General features: G+C 41.6%; 1 non-coding gene across 1 annotated transcript; it reads right to left on the bottom strand.

Annotated features, from left to right (window-relative positions):
- Positions 1–635: 635 nt before the first annotated feature.
- Positions 636–742, bottom strand: LOC115701609 (small nucleolar RNA R71). Its single transcript, XR_004008602.2, has one exon. It is a non-coding gene; the product is annotated as a small nucleolar RNA R71 (small nucleolar RNA).
- Between the last annotated feature and the right edge of the window lie 14804 nt (positions 743–15546).

Here is a 15546-nt window from a genome sequence, read left to right on the forward strand (position 1 = left end):
TATTTTGGTTAATTTTTCTTGCTTATTGCTAATTTATTTCTTTTAGATTGTCTTATTTCAGGCATTGGGGGTGCATGCGACGTCAAGGACAAAGTGTAATACTGCCGGTTGATCTTGAAATGGAAAAGACCTGTAGAAGAAGTAGAAGAAACAAGAGGCAAGAAAGAGTTTCAGCAACTGTTGAAATAGAAGAAATCATGGCTGATAATGCCAATGGCGGTAACAATGGAGGCAACAACGGTGGTGCCATTGAAGATCAAGCAAATCGTCATAGTCTGAGGGACTACATTCTTCCAACTTTGACGGGGGTTCAGTCTTGTATAAGACCACCCACCGTAGATGCCAAAAACTTTGAAATAAAGCCTACCATACTCCAAATGGTGCAATCCTAAGTTCAGTTCGGTGGACTCCCCTCTGAAGACTCCAATATGCACTTGTCAAATTTCATGGAGTTATGTCAAACCTTCAAAATAAATGGAGTCAGTGATGATGCAATCCGCTTGAGACTTTTCCCATTCTCGCTGAGAGAGCGAGCTAAGAGTTGGTTGATCTCCTTGCCACCGAACTCTATTGCAACATGGACTGATTTGGCGACAAAGTTCTTGTCCAAGTTTTTTCCTCCAGCAAAAGCTGCCAAGTTGAGAGGGGAAATTAATAATTTTTGTCAACTGGACAATGAATCTCTCTATCAGGCTTGGGAGAGGTTCAAGGATCTCATCAGAAATTGTCCACACCATGGGATCGAAAAGTGGATGTTGGTCCACAACTTCTACAACGGGCTGATTGGTAATACCAGAACCATCATAGATGCCGCAGTTGGTGGGGCATTTATGAGAAAAAGTTTAAACGAGGCCTATGATCTGCTCGAAGAAATGGCCATGAATAACCAACAATGGCCAACTGAAAGAAGCCAAACGAAGAAAGCTGCTGGTATGCACGAGGTAGACGCCATCACCAAGTTGACAGCCCAAATGGAGGCCCTGACAAAGTTGATAACTGCTCAGGTGAAACAGGCTCAAGTTACTTGTGAGCTATGTGGGGGCCCTCACACATATGACACATGCCCGGTGGATGTGAATAGTTTGCCAATGGATCAAGCAATGGCCATTGGGAACTATTCTCAAAACAATAATTATGGGCACAACCAACATGGGTACTACCAGCAGAGAAATCAGCCCCAACAAAACCAACAACAACTGGAACAACAAATTCCTAGCGGAGGCTTTAATATCCAAGCTGACTTATTGCTCTAATTCATGATGGAGATTAAAGCCTCTATTAAAACTCTAAAAACTCAGATGGAACAATTGGCTACTCAAGTGGCAAAACAAGCTCAATGAAATTCACCTAGCACTAGTGAGGCAAAAGGAAAAGAGCAATGTAAAGAAATTTCCTTGAGGAGTGGAAAGAGTTATGAGGGACCTAGTGGCAAGCAACCAGTTGAAGATGCGGTTTAGGATCAACAGGCACAGACACAAGCACCAAAGGAAAAGAAGACTGCCGAGGGTCTTGCACCGAAAGAAGCTTCACCTCCGATCAGCATAGATCACCATATTAAAATTTCTTACCCTCAAAGACTCTGCAACAACAACCTCGACAAGGAATTTTCAAAATTTCTTGAAATATTCAGGAAACTGCACATTAACATTCCATTTGCCGAGGCCTTGGAGCAAATGCCAACTTACCTGAAGTTCATGAAAGAAATTTTAACTAAGAAAAGGAAGTTGGAAGAATTCGAGATAGTGGCACTCACTGAGGAGTGTAGTGCAATTTTGCAGAAAAAACTACCGCCCAAGCTTAAAGATCCGGGTAGTTTCAATATTCCATGCTCTATAGGGGGTTCGGTGGAAACTAAAGCTCTATGTGATCTGGGAGCAAGCATTAATCTAATGCCCTTGTTTGTCTTCAAAAGGCTAGGATTGGGAAAAGCAAAGCCCACAACAGTGACTTTACAACTGGTGGATCGTTCTTTGACTCATCCTCGTGGGATAATTGAAGATGTACTAGTGAAGGTTGGTAAGTTAATCTTCCCCGCTGATTTCCTAATTCTTGATATGGAGGAAGATTCAACTATTCCTATTATTTTGGGAAGACCATTCTTAGCCACGGGGCGAGCATTAACGGATGTTCAAAAGGGGGAGTTAAAGTTGTGAGTGCAAGATGAGGATGTCAATTTTAATATTTTTGCCCCAACTAACATTCCTACCTGTTGCAAGATTGAGATGGTGAAGGGTTCTTTTGTTAAAGCTGATAAGAAGAGAGCCAAGCCTAAAGAGCGACTTCGATCGATTCGGCGTCGTTGGAAAAGATTGATGTGTGGCAGTTCTGAAGGTGAACTTACTCTTGTGCAAAACTCTAAAATTAACAATATTGGAGGTCAATTTTCTTCATTCGGTACGAGGGCTCTTTTGGATGCAAGGGGTGGACTTGATCCAATTTGAAGCAGTATTGAGGTTCAACCCCTTCTGATGGGGGTGCAGGTAAGTCTCCCTTTCCTTGTTTTACATGACACATTAGGGACTGTGTATTCTATGTTTTGGGGAGAGGACTTATAAAAAAAATTATTTGTTTAAGTTATTCTGTTCTTTTTAGTTATTTTGCTTTAGTTTAGTGTTTTTATTTGGTTGTTAGTCGATTAAATAAACTGAAGATAGTTGTGTGCTGCTGTTAATTATGATATGTCCTGAAATTTTGAAACTGTGTGCTTAATTCTTTTAACTCTTTGGATTAGTTTGGATGCTTGTGAAACCTGTGTATGAATTCGATTTGACGATCTGTGAAATATGTTATAATTGTTTTACTATGGTTTGTGGTTAGATTGATTGAATAGCTTAGAACTTGCATGTCTTATTCTTTTGAGGCGAAATCCTTGACAACATTTAATAGGAACATGATTTAGGCAGTTGGTTTGGATAGTTTGAGCCTTTCAAGCCTACCATAAAATGAATATCCTTAGTGAACACTTTTGAGCCTAAACCTGTTTCGTTTCTTCAACCATTGAACTAAAAGATGTATCCACACTGTTATTTTTGTCCTCATTACATTTTGAATGGTATCATAAGCTTTACAATAAGTTTGGGGGAGTGAAATATATAGTGTGTGGAAGTATTGAAGAAAAGAAAAAAAATCTTGCGTGATTGAGAAACATGTGAAAAAAAAAAGAATTGTAACTCGCCATCACTTGAAAAAAGAATGAAAAAAATAAAAAATAAAAGAAAATTTCAGTGATGTCTGGTGATTGAAAAAAAAAAACAGAAAAATCTCAATCATTGTTAGTTGTGGGAACACTTCGAAAAATTTTAAAATTATAAGAACCTTGTGGGTTCTTTTGTGCTTATGATATCTTTAGCCAAAATTATCTTTCATTTTCCAAATATCTAAGCCATAAATTCTAACCTTAAAAAGTGCTTTTGATTCCGAAAATAATGTTGTCAACATTAGTGGAGAGAGGTAAGCATGCAAGCATATTGGCTATTGGTTTATGGACTAGTTTGATGGAGTGAAACAATTATGACATTATTTCAATATTGAAGTTTGTTTGTATCTGTACATTGTGTGATAAGATGAGCATCCTAATTAATTGATAAAGTTTTTAGAATTGAAAATCTAGTTTAGTTAATGGAAGGAAATTTTACATGAGCCAGCAGTAATATAATTATCTGATAGCTTAGTTAATTGAGTTTTAGTGTAAGTCTTAGTTTTACTCGAGGGCGAGTAAGAATCTAGTTTGGGGGAATTTGTTAGGCTATTTTTAGCCTACGTTTTGGGTCACTTTTTATAGTTGTTTTCCTTCCTTATTATTATATTTGGAATAGAATTACACTTGTTTTCTTTGGTTTCAGGTTTCACACTTGGAATATATCAATTGATCAAATTTCGGAAAATAACAATCTACAAAATAGAGAAAATTCTGCAAGAAAATAAAGCTGAAGCTTCAAGTTTAAATTTGACTATGTTCTAATCGGATTTTGGAAATGGTCGAAGCATATAAGTTTTAGATTTATTTTTCTTCTTTCCAACTCATCTTGAATCAAATCATTTGGAGTTTGTATGTGAAAGTTATGCACATTTTACTAAAAGATGCTGAAGCTGTCAAATTTTGCTCCAGTCGTCGCGACCACCACTTTCCATGGTCGCGACCCTTTTTGATGGTTGCGACCATGGTCGCGACTAGGCAGCGAGCTTATTTTTTGTATTTTGCCTATGGTCGCGACTAGGCTTTTTGTAGTCGCGACTAGGGGCGAAAAATGAGATTTTTGGACAGTTTTTGACTTTTTCAAAGGTAGCAACCCTAATTTCTATTTAAGGGGCTCGTGTTTTAGAAGGAAGGGAGGCAGAAATTGGTTCCAAAAGTGAAAGAAGGAGGCAGAGGAAGCAATGGTGGCGATCCAGAACGCAATCACCAACTAGTTCTTTCTTAAACTCTTGATTTCTATGTTAATTTCTGTTTTAGATTTGATTATGGATGTTATTATGGATTTTATGAACTAAACTCCTATTTAGGGAGATGATGAATGTTGATTGAAATTATTTTTGGTTAATGATAATTGCTATTTCTTCTTTCTTGATTGTGAATTTATCCATATTTGTGTTTAATTACATGTTTAAGATTAATCACCTTCTACATGTTCTACGATCCCAATTCAAAATCTGAAAAGTGAGAATTGGGAATGCTAAAATTAGATAAACTAGGTTTTGATGTGAAACGAAAGTATTTGCATAGCCTTTGTGACAATTAGATTATTGCTTAATGCTGATTACATGTTAGTCTAGTTGAGAGATGATTAGATAACATATAATTTGGGACCTAAAAGATCTGAGAAGAGTTAGGTTAATTTTATAATCTGTCATTCACATAAAGAAAGGGAATAGTGATTAGCATTAACAATTGAGTAATTAAATCAACAAGATTCTTTTCCCTAATTTCTCATCCTTGATTAAACACCTTTATTGCTTTCTTTAATTTTCTTGTTTTTCTTTATTTCAAAATCTATCAAAATTATTTATCTACCAAATAGAATCATAAGTCTAATCTAGTGGTATTCAGTTCAATTCCCTGTGGTTCGACCTCACTTGTGTGAGTTTACTACTTGATTACGTGCACTTGCATATTGTTTTATAATTTTCGTAACATAATACAACTAAAAGAGGAGTAGGTCATTACTTATTATTAAAGGGGGCGAACCTCTATAACAAATCTGAGTGTTCTTTACTTTTTCATTCTATTTGTGTAACACGTGGCAAGCATCAGATCTCTAGGACCCCATTCTCGATTGATCACATTTTGAGGTCAATAGTTTGGTGCTTTCATTGAGAGTGTGGATATCATATTTGATCAAACGCCATAATTAACACGAGAGGAACCCTAGTCGCACCATCTACATCTTCGGCTCTCCCTCAAGCTCCATAGACTACAAATCAGAATGCTCAGGTTCCAGTCATAACTAGAATCCCCTTTAACATTGCTGATGTGACAAATCCTGTCACCACCACAACTGCCAAAAGCTTGGCCACTACAGTTGGCCAAACTGATACAAACATCCCGGTGAATCTGGATAACAAGCCTCTGCCTTAAAGGAAAGATCCACCATTGGTGCCTCCCACTGAAGGAAGGTCTCATGGGCGACAACCCCTAGGGACAACAGCCGGATCTCGTTTCTGGTATTATGCTGGAGAGATAGGACCAAGAGTTGGCAATCCTACGATTGGCGAGCTTCATGTGGACTTGGGAGAGAATCTCAAGCTAGTCAGACTCTGAGAAGCTGTAGGCCAAGCCGGTGTAACTGAAGAACCACGCGCTGCTAATTGTGATGTATTTCTCAGTAGAGACATAAATTCCTGAGATAGATGGATGACCAAGAGAACATTTTTCAATCTTACTAAGCAGAGTTGGATCGCTGCAACAGAGAGGCCAGCAATCTGATAAGGCAGTTCAGTCGCAGAATGATGGAAGAGGCCAAGATCTCATCAGAGATCCACTTCAAGGAAGACTTGTTGATAGATTAGGGAGGGTCTATCGACAAGCTAACTAACCTGGTTCCTCAGGAACTAGGACAGATCTCCCCCTGACAGAGGGAGGATAGACCTTTCCTCAAAGGTTTAATGACGACAACAACCAAATCCTAGAATCCAGCAGCATAGGTTGCTATCTAGGGATCTCTCGCTCACCAACACCCCTATTGTTCAGCCTATGGCTAGCCAGCCACCAGCAGGAATACCCTTGGTCGACCAAAGGACAACACTTCCTCCCTAAGAGGAGTGAGGCGCCCAGAGGTCAATTTTCAACTGACAAGGACCAGGAGCAGGTGGAAACACCTTGAACGGCAATTCGCAAAGTGAAACTCTTCACTTCATCTACCTAGATCCACCAAACTCTAACAATTAATGTGATCTACCTCCTATCAATGCATAGCCAACATCAGTCAACTGAGGAGTCATGGGCAGTCAAACCTTGCCTTTTATAAGTCTAGCCAGCCATGGAAGCATTGTGGGCAGCTAGACCCTGCCCTTTGCAGGTCTGGCTAGCCATGAAGGAGCAATGAGCGACCAGACCCTGCCCAATGCAAGTCTGACCAGCCAAGGACAACAGCCAAGTGTAGGCTTTGGCTGCTAAAGCCAACACCCGTACCTAGGAATGGCCGGCTAGGGTTTACAAGTCAGCACAGGTCTGACCAACCTTCACCATACCCTCTCCTAGAGTAGGGTCAGCTAGCTCTTATCTTTTACGGAATCTGCAACCCCTCTAAGGAGAGCCAGTTTGTCAAGTCCCCACAACAACAGATCCTCATGTGCTAGCATAGTTAGACAAACTCAGGGACATGATTTAAGGCATAGCTGGTCTGAAGCCTTCAGACCTTAAACTTGATCAGTCAAATGGATCACCATTCTCAACATACATAAATGCCTTGCCCTTGTAAAGTTCAAGATGTCGTTATGGAAGATTTATACCAAGTGAGAAGACCCATTGGCTCACATCAAATACTTCGAGATGCAACTCAATATCCAGAAGGTTATTGGTGATGTGTCATGTCGCATATTCCCACACTTGGTCAGAAATTGCTCAACAGTGGTTCTTCAAACTCACCCTAGGAAGATTCAACTCTTGGGTCGAGTTCTCATGAGAATTTTACACACAATTCTCGTCTTTGAGACTTGTACTATCACAGCTAGAAGATCTTGTCGAAGTCAAACAATGACATGGAGAACCTTTGAAGGATTACATCCAGAGATTCTTGGCTGAGGCTATCAAAGTCAAAGGCCATACAGAAGAAGGTCGATATACAACCATAATGGGGGGCATACTCCCATTGAGTGACTTCTAGAAAGACATTTGGAGGATCTCTACCAACAACATGAAGGAGTTCTTTGATAGAGCTGATGGCTTTATCAAACTTGAAGAAGACATATGACAAGCCTAGATGGGGCATGTCAATAATAGGCAGTCACGAAACATCCTGGAGTCTCATGACCTACCAGGCGCACAGGAAGATGCCAACAACTCTACCCAGATCTTTAGTGGGAAAAACACTAGAAACAAGCACAACACCAACAACTCTAGGAGGAACAATGGAAAAAAGGGGAAGTTTAACACTTCTACCATACCACAAAAGAACAAGGAGGAGAAGTACACCTGCTTTACCCTCTTGACAGATAAACTTAAGGCCATCTTCATGGCAACTCAAGGAACAGTCCCTTACCGAAAACCCTTTCCTATTAAAAGGGAGAAGAACAAGGGGGACATGTCAAAGTTTTACCGATATCACAATGACTTCGGCCATGACACCAATGAGTGTCAGAATCTAAAGAGAGAGATACAATACCTCATAAGGTGTAACAATCCCCACCTGCGTTGTTATCTGTAGAATGACCAAACTCAGGCACAAGATGCCCAGAACAGAGATCCAATGCCATCACTAGTTGTAGGACACCTAGGGGTCATCATTCGCAGACCCCACATTACAGGCGAGACCAGCAAAGCTATGGAGCGCTATGCTCAGACACTCCATCACGAGCCTAAAAGCAATATCCTAGGTATTGAAGATAGGGATCTAAGCAACCAAAGCTTATATAGCCCACGATCTCCTTCACAGAAAAAGATGTGGCTAAGGTCAGTTTCCCACACAATGATCCCTTATTCATTACTGCACAAATTGGGAACACGACCGTTGCAAGATGCATGGTGGACAATGGAGCCTCCTCCAACATTCTTTTCAATTTAACATATAAAAGATGGAGCTCTAGCTCACTAACCTGGCGCCCTACAACCAAGTGATGTATGGCTTCTTTGACCAAGGTATCACATCTACCAGGTATATTATATTACCCCTCACAACTGGAGAAAATCCAACCACTAGATTTCTAATGGCGCAGTTGTCATAATCGACATTCCATCAGCCTTCAATGCTATGATAGGCCAACCGACCCTCAATGACCTGAAGGCGGTCACATACGTCTACCACCTATGCCTCAAATTTCTAACAAGGCATGGAGTGGCATGTGTGAGAGAAGACAAACAGTCTGCCCGTCACTGCTACAACTTGACCCTATCCAAGGCCAAGAAAGAGAATATGCTCGCCAAGGGCCTAAAAGATGAGCCCAACAAAGGGAAATGAAGTCTAGCCCAAAGCGGGGACATAGACATAGATCCTCGCTTTGGGGATGCTGTAGAAAGCTTAGGGCCTGTAGAAGAGTTAGAAGAAGTGGAGGTTGATCCCACTTTTTGAACAAGTAGACTGAAGATTGGGAAAGTTTTAGCTCTAGAAATTAAATCAATACTGATAAGATTTCTAAGGGCAAACCTAGACCTTTTTGCATGGTCACATGAAGATATGGTCGGAATGGACCCCTCCGTGATGACCCATCCACTCAACATCGATCCAAGCGTTTGGCCTGTTCAACAAAAAACGTGGTTGTAAGATAGGGAGTGCACTCAAGCACTCAAGGTCGAGAGGCTATGAGCCAACGACTTCATAATAGAGGCATTATATCCAATATGGGTATCCAACACAGTATTGGTGCCTAAACCCAACAAGAAGTGGACAGTATGCATCGACTTTACCAACTTGAACAAAGCATGTCTAAAAGACTGCTTCCCATTTCCCAGAATTGCCAACTAGTAGATGCCACAGCTGGCCATAAAATTTTGAGTTTCATGGACACGTATTCAGGTTACAATCACATAAAGATGCATCCACCAGATCATGAGCACACTAGCTTCATGATAGATATAGGCTTGTATTGATATAAAGTCATGCCCTTCGGGCTGAAAAATGCAGGGGCCACATATCAAAGGATGGTTAGCATGATGTTCGAAGATCTCATCAGCTGCAACATGGAGGTGTATGTGGACTACATGCTTTTCAAGTCCAAAAAGGTTGGGGCATGTGGAGGACTTAGACTAATGCTTCAAAATCCTTCGCATCTACAACATGAAGCTTAACCCCCTCAAATGCTCTTTTTGTGTAGGCCCACGAAAATTCCTTGGCTTTATAGTCAAGGCTAGGGGAATAGAAGCAAACCTTGACAAGTCCAAGCCCTTTTGGACATGAAGTTGCCCATAATTATCAAGGAAGTACAAAGCCTAACAAGACGAATTGTTACATTAAGCAGATTTGTGTCCAAGTCTATAGAAAAATGTGTACCCTTCTTCAACATTCTTAGACAGAACAAAAAATTTGAGTGGACAAAGGAATGTGAAAATGCATTCTAAGGGCCGAAGAAAAAATTGGATTAACCACTTGTGCTGTCTAAACCCCTAGAAAATGAAGAGCTAGACGTGTACCTAGTAGTCACAGAACATGCTATGAGTGCTATCCTCATAAACAACAATCTGTATACTACATCAGCAAAAGGCTAATTGATGCCGAAAGTAGGTACCCCCTCATGGAGAAGCTAACTTATAGTCTACTTTTGGCATCTAAAAAGCTAAGACCTTACTTCCTAGAATACCCCATAAAGGGTTTAAATCGATCAACCATTGCGACAGGTTTTACAAAAACCTGAAGCATCAGGCTAACTACTCAAATAGGCCATTTAACTTGGCCAGTTCGAGATCACATATCAACCAAGAGCAACCATAAAGGGTTCAGCCCTTGTAGACTTCGTGGCTGAGTGCATAAACTCATCTCTTGAAATCACTCAAGATTTAGGAGAAAACCAAGAGCTAGAGAAGAAGCGAGAGCAAAAGTACCAATAGAATCCTGAAGAGCTAACATGGAAACTCCATATTGATGGAAGCTGGACTGATCAACTGTCTGGTGCAGGCATTGCCCTTATAACACCTAGGGGCAACAACTGCACGGAGCAATCAAATTTAGATTCAAAGCCTCAAAAAATGATGCTGAATACGAAGCCTTGATAGTTGACCTCAAGCTGGCACATGAACTACGGGCTGACCACCTTGACTAGGGATGCACACGGGGCGGGAATTGGCGGGGAGTGCTCCCCCCGTCCCCATCCCCGTTAAGGATTTTAATCTCCATTCCCGCTTATTCCCCATCGGGATGGGGCGGAGAATCCCCTAATGGGAGCGAAGACGGGGCGGGAAATCCCCTAATAGAAAAATAAAGTTTATAATAAAAATTTTAATATACAAAAATATTAAAATATATAAGAATTAAAATATTACACATTAATTATTATTTAATAAACTAATTATTATCCAAAACACAACATATAATTCATAAAAAAGATACTAATATACTAAAAAAAATACAAACATAAATTATAAATTATAAAATATTACTAGAAATATAAGATAAAATACTAAACGGGTCCCCGTCGGGGCGGGGAGTGTGATCCCCGTGCCCGCCCCATTTAACATTCGGGGACAAAAAATAATCCCCGTCCTCGCCCCATTCCCCATTTAGACGGGGAATCCCCGCCCCATTAGGGGCAGGTCCCCGCGGGGCCCCATCCCCGTGGGGGAAATATGCATCCCTAACCTTGACATATTCAACGATTCTCAACTAGTTTTGAATCAAGTCCTAGGTGAATACATAGCTTGAGGTGAAAAAATGGTTGCCTACTTGAGCAAAATAAACGACTTACTAAGTCAGCTCAAAGGCTACACAATCAGGCAGATCCCTAGAGAGCAGGATGCCAAAACAGATGCACTTGCCTGTTGGGGAGTTGTACCATTGCCAACAAGGAAAATTTGGTGCCAATTCAGTTCCTAAAGGAACCCATCATTAAAATCCCAGAAGAAGTCGACATGTTGGATGACACCCCAACATGGATTCCACCTATTGCAGCTTACCTTCGAACTGGAACCTTGTCAGAAGGCAAGAATGATGCAAACAAGATAAAAAGAAAAGATGCTAGGTAATCTAATCCTACATGGAGTAATGTATAGACAGAGCTTCTCCATGCCTCTCTTGAGGTGTGTCACAAAAGCCAAAGCCAAGCGGCTAATGATAGAAGTGCATGAAGGCTTCTATGGTAACCATGCCGACCAACAATGATCGAGGAATCAATGGACTATGTCAAAAATGTCACAAGTGCCAGAGATTCTAAAAAATTGTAAGAGCTCCACCCAATAAGCTCACGATGATGCAGTCTCCTTGGCGCTTTGTAGTATAAGGTATAGACTTGATCGGTCAACTCCTAAAGGGAAAAGGAGGGGTATAGTTTGTTGTTGTTATTCACCAAGTGGACAAAAACTGTTAACCCTCGCAATAATCACCTCCAAAAAAGTTCTTGACTGTCTTGTCAAGAACATCATATGTCGATTTGGACTTCCACTAAAGATTGTGTTAAAAAATGGAAGCATTTTGACAGTAACACGATCACTGATTTCTACAATAGGCATGGCATCATCAAAAGCTTTTCTACCGTGGCCCATCCTCAAGCAAATAGCCAGGTAGAAGCTGTCAAAAAAAACATTAAGGACACCTTGAAGAACTGCCTTGAGGAAGCAAAAGGCAACTCGCCTGAATTGCTCCGAGAGGTCCTATGGTCGCATAGAATTACCGAGAAGAAGGCCACTGGGCAAACTCAATTTGCTCTAGCTTACGGCTACGAGGCAATGTTGCCTGTAGAGCTAGTGCCACCATCTCACAAGAGAACAACTTATGACCAACAAACAAACACACCCTGCTGGAAAAGTCCCTTGAGGAAGTAGAAGAAAGAAGAGATCAAGCCAACCTAAAGCTGCATTCCTACCAACAAAAGGTAGCAAGGAACTTCAACAAGCAAGTAAAGAACATGAAATTATTCATAGGAGACCTAGTGCTCTAAAGATTCCTAAACACCAAAGATTCAACAACAGGAGTTTTTGGACCTAGCTAGAAAGGGTGCTATCAACTTACAAAGATAGCTAGTAGGGGAGCCTACAAGCTAGGAAGGTACAACAAGAACACGGAGCTCATTCTCCTACCAAGATATTGGAGTGGAGAGCACCTTTGCAAATACTATCAGTAACAAGCTTACAGTTTACTACTCCGATGTAGCAGCTCTGCCTACAAAACATTAAAGTACAAAAGAGCTAGTACCTATGGCCTTTTGGTGTGGTCTCCCACCGTTCTTCAACAGTGGCCTCTGCTATGCAAGGAAAGCAGGGGTAGCCATTAAACATCTAAAAGCTAAATCTATGTAATGTAAACTTGTAGATTAATAAATGTAAGTTGCACAACAACAAAGACCAATTAATGATTAAAAAACAATGTTTATATTTGATTTATTATGTCTAAACCACTTGCTCACAAGATTGACGTCTTAAAGTTACTCTTTCAGTTCTACATGTTTACTATGGATAGCACACCAAGAAAGAACCCAAGCAAGGTCTGCAAAACTTGGTGAATAGCAAGTGACCAAGAGACATATCTACATGGTCACTTTTGAGACACCCATACCGTACAATGCATTCAATTAGCACAAAGAACTTATACAAAGAAATTTTAATGCCTAGAATAAGCTACTAAACTTGCATCTAAGTCGTACAAGCATACTTCAGATGGACAAAGTAAATCTGGACCCTTACTTGTCAAGGCCATAAGAAGATAGCCAAGATGAAAGACCGCCTGGTCTGCCACCCAATCCATGATAAAAAAGCAACAAGGCCAAACAATAGTAGTGTTAAAAAATAGAGGGCCTATAGGCTAAAGATACGAACATGAAGGCCCTGGGGCTGAAAATAGTAGTGTTCTAAAAAGGCCACAAGCCACATGGAACATGAAAACAAGTAGTGTTCTAAAAACAAAAGGCCACGAGCCATTCAGAACATGAAAATATTGTTTATGCTACACAACCATGATGCAAAATACTACTAATGAGAAATACTATCTATGTGTGTAGGGGCAGGTGGAGTCAAGTTTGAAGCCGCAAGATCAGGATCGCCAGAGTCTAGGCCGGGCACACCATCACCAAGCTGGCCAACCTAGGGGTTAGTGTCCTTGCCAACCACCTCCTCAGCAAGTGGGCTTGCCAGCCCCTCATCATGGTTCCCTGATGATGACCCCTCTCGATAGGTAGCGGGATGGTCTTCTTCCAACTGGCTCTCAAAGAGCACTCTTGCTCGTGCAAGTGTGCGCTTTAAAAAAGCCTCACCTCCCATGTATGACAGATTAGCTCTAGGGTTATGTAACTTGAACTTATAAGTGAGTTCAGAGGACAAGTCATCATTCTCCTCCCTTATGGCCTGCTAGCCCTCAAGAGTGACTCTCAGTCTCTCCTCCTGCCCTACGAATTCAAACTGTAGTCTAGAGATAAAGGCATCTTGTGAGGTGTTCTCCTTGTTTTTGGCACCGAGCATGGTCTCCAAGCCAGAAATCATGCTCTGTCTCTCAATAAGGAGGGCCTCCATGTCAGACATGGCTTTATCCTTTGCCAGAAGGGAAGCGTCCAGGGTCTTCACCTGCTCCCGTTGAGGATCTGAGGACCCCCAGGAACCATCACGTACTGAGCTCAACTTTATCAAGGTCTAAAAGAAAAACAATACAACATCACTGTCAAATTAGAACACTTGCCAGCCAGACTCTCTTTCGGACTGCTATGGCTGGCTTGCCCCTCACAGGTGAATCCATGGCTGACCAGCCACATGCAAACAACCCCTTGGATGGCCAACTTACACAGTGCCAGAAAAATCACCAAAGCTGAAAATACACCTTATAAGAGAATGGTCCCAAAGGCCAGTAAAATAGAGCCTATCTCTTTGAGCTCTTCATCCATGAAAGGAAAAGCTCTCTATATTTGTCTATGGGCTGCCTCCATAGCCCTCTGTCCTACAGTTGACCCTGCTCCTCTACCGGGCCTTTAAGCACCTGGCCTGTAGGCCGTACCACAGGCTGCCTAGTAGGTGTAGGCCATGGTAGAGGAAAAGGTAGATACGACCCAGTAGCATCTATGCCACAAGAAGTCTGGGCCATTTTGGCCTCTCACTCGTCCTGTGGGCTCATATGAAGGTCCCCCATTGAGACCTCTAAGCCGAGAAGACATATCTGCAAAAAGAAAGTAGCAAAGTCAGAAAGCAATCATAAACAGTCAATGCAAGCAAGAATGTGGATTTATCAACTATCAAATACTATCGTCATAAGAGGAAGAACTGTCAAAATCCTCTACAACTACCTTGCCCTTGCCTCTAGATGTAGGAAAGGGGCGAGCAGGTCCCTCAAAAGTTTGGCCTCTAGGCGCAACCCAGAGAGAAGCATCACCAACTGGACCCCCACTAGCCAAGTGTCGGCGGAGGGCCCTATCCTTCCTCTCCAAGTTATGCGTAATGCGAGATAAAGGTACATCATCATCTAAGTCAGGAACTTGTCCAGCTCCAAGACAGGATCCCTCTACAACTGGTACTCCCGCAACTCTAAAAGCAAGAGGATATAAACCATACTTTCGGAAGTTTGCCACACTTGTCAAACGGAGTATGTTTCTCTGCTCTGCCGAGAGACAGATGATGTGGTTTTCCCTATGCTTTATTTATAAGGTGGGGATAGAGCGTTTGAACAATGGAACCCACCGAAACTTGTAGTGTCCAATCCTACAAAGGCCATAAGCAATGAAGTACTTCTTGGCGTACCCACCAACTTTTGACATGGCTGTACTATTAGTGTCACCCAACCATTGGTGACCGGTCTGATTGAAGTAACAGTACCCAGTCTTATTCTGCTTCAGGTTAGACTTTAAATCAAAATAGCACTTGATCTCATAGGGAGTAGGATGAGGCTAGCCTAGCTCCCTATATAAGACAAACATTGTTGAAAGGTACTTGATGCTTTTTGGGGTGAGTTGTGTCGAACACATCTCGAAGTATGCAACAATGTCTAGGAAATGTGAATGAAGCGGTAACACTGCCCCACGATCAATATGATGCTCTGACCATGCCAACCAACCCAGGGGAAGCCGGTGTGCCCAATAATTTCCATGAGTTATCTCACAATGGACACCCTTCACTAAGCCACTAACAAGTATCTTGCTAAAAGCCTCATCAGAAAGGGTAGAGGTGGCAGAGGCCCAACTGTCTTCCTATGATCTAGCATCGAGTATCTCAGGCTCAAAAGACTGATCCAAGACATAATCCAATCCAAGCACTACAGGCTCACCAAGCCTGTT

The sequence above is a fragment of the Cannabis sativa genome, chromosome 8 (genome assembly GCF_029168945.1).
Source record: "Cannabis sativa cultivar Pink pepper isolate KNU-18-1 chromosome 8, ASM2916894v1, whole genome shotgun sequence".
NCBI classification, from domain to species: domain Eukaryota; kingdom Viridiplantae; phylum Streptophyta; class Magnoliopsida; order Rosales; family Cannabaceae; genus Cannabis; species Cannabis sativa.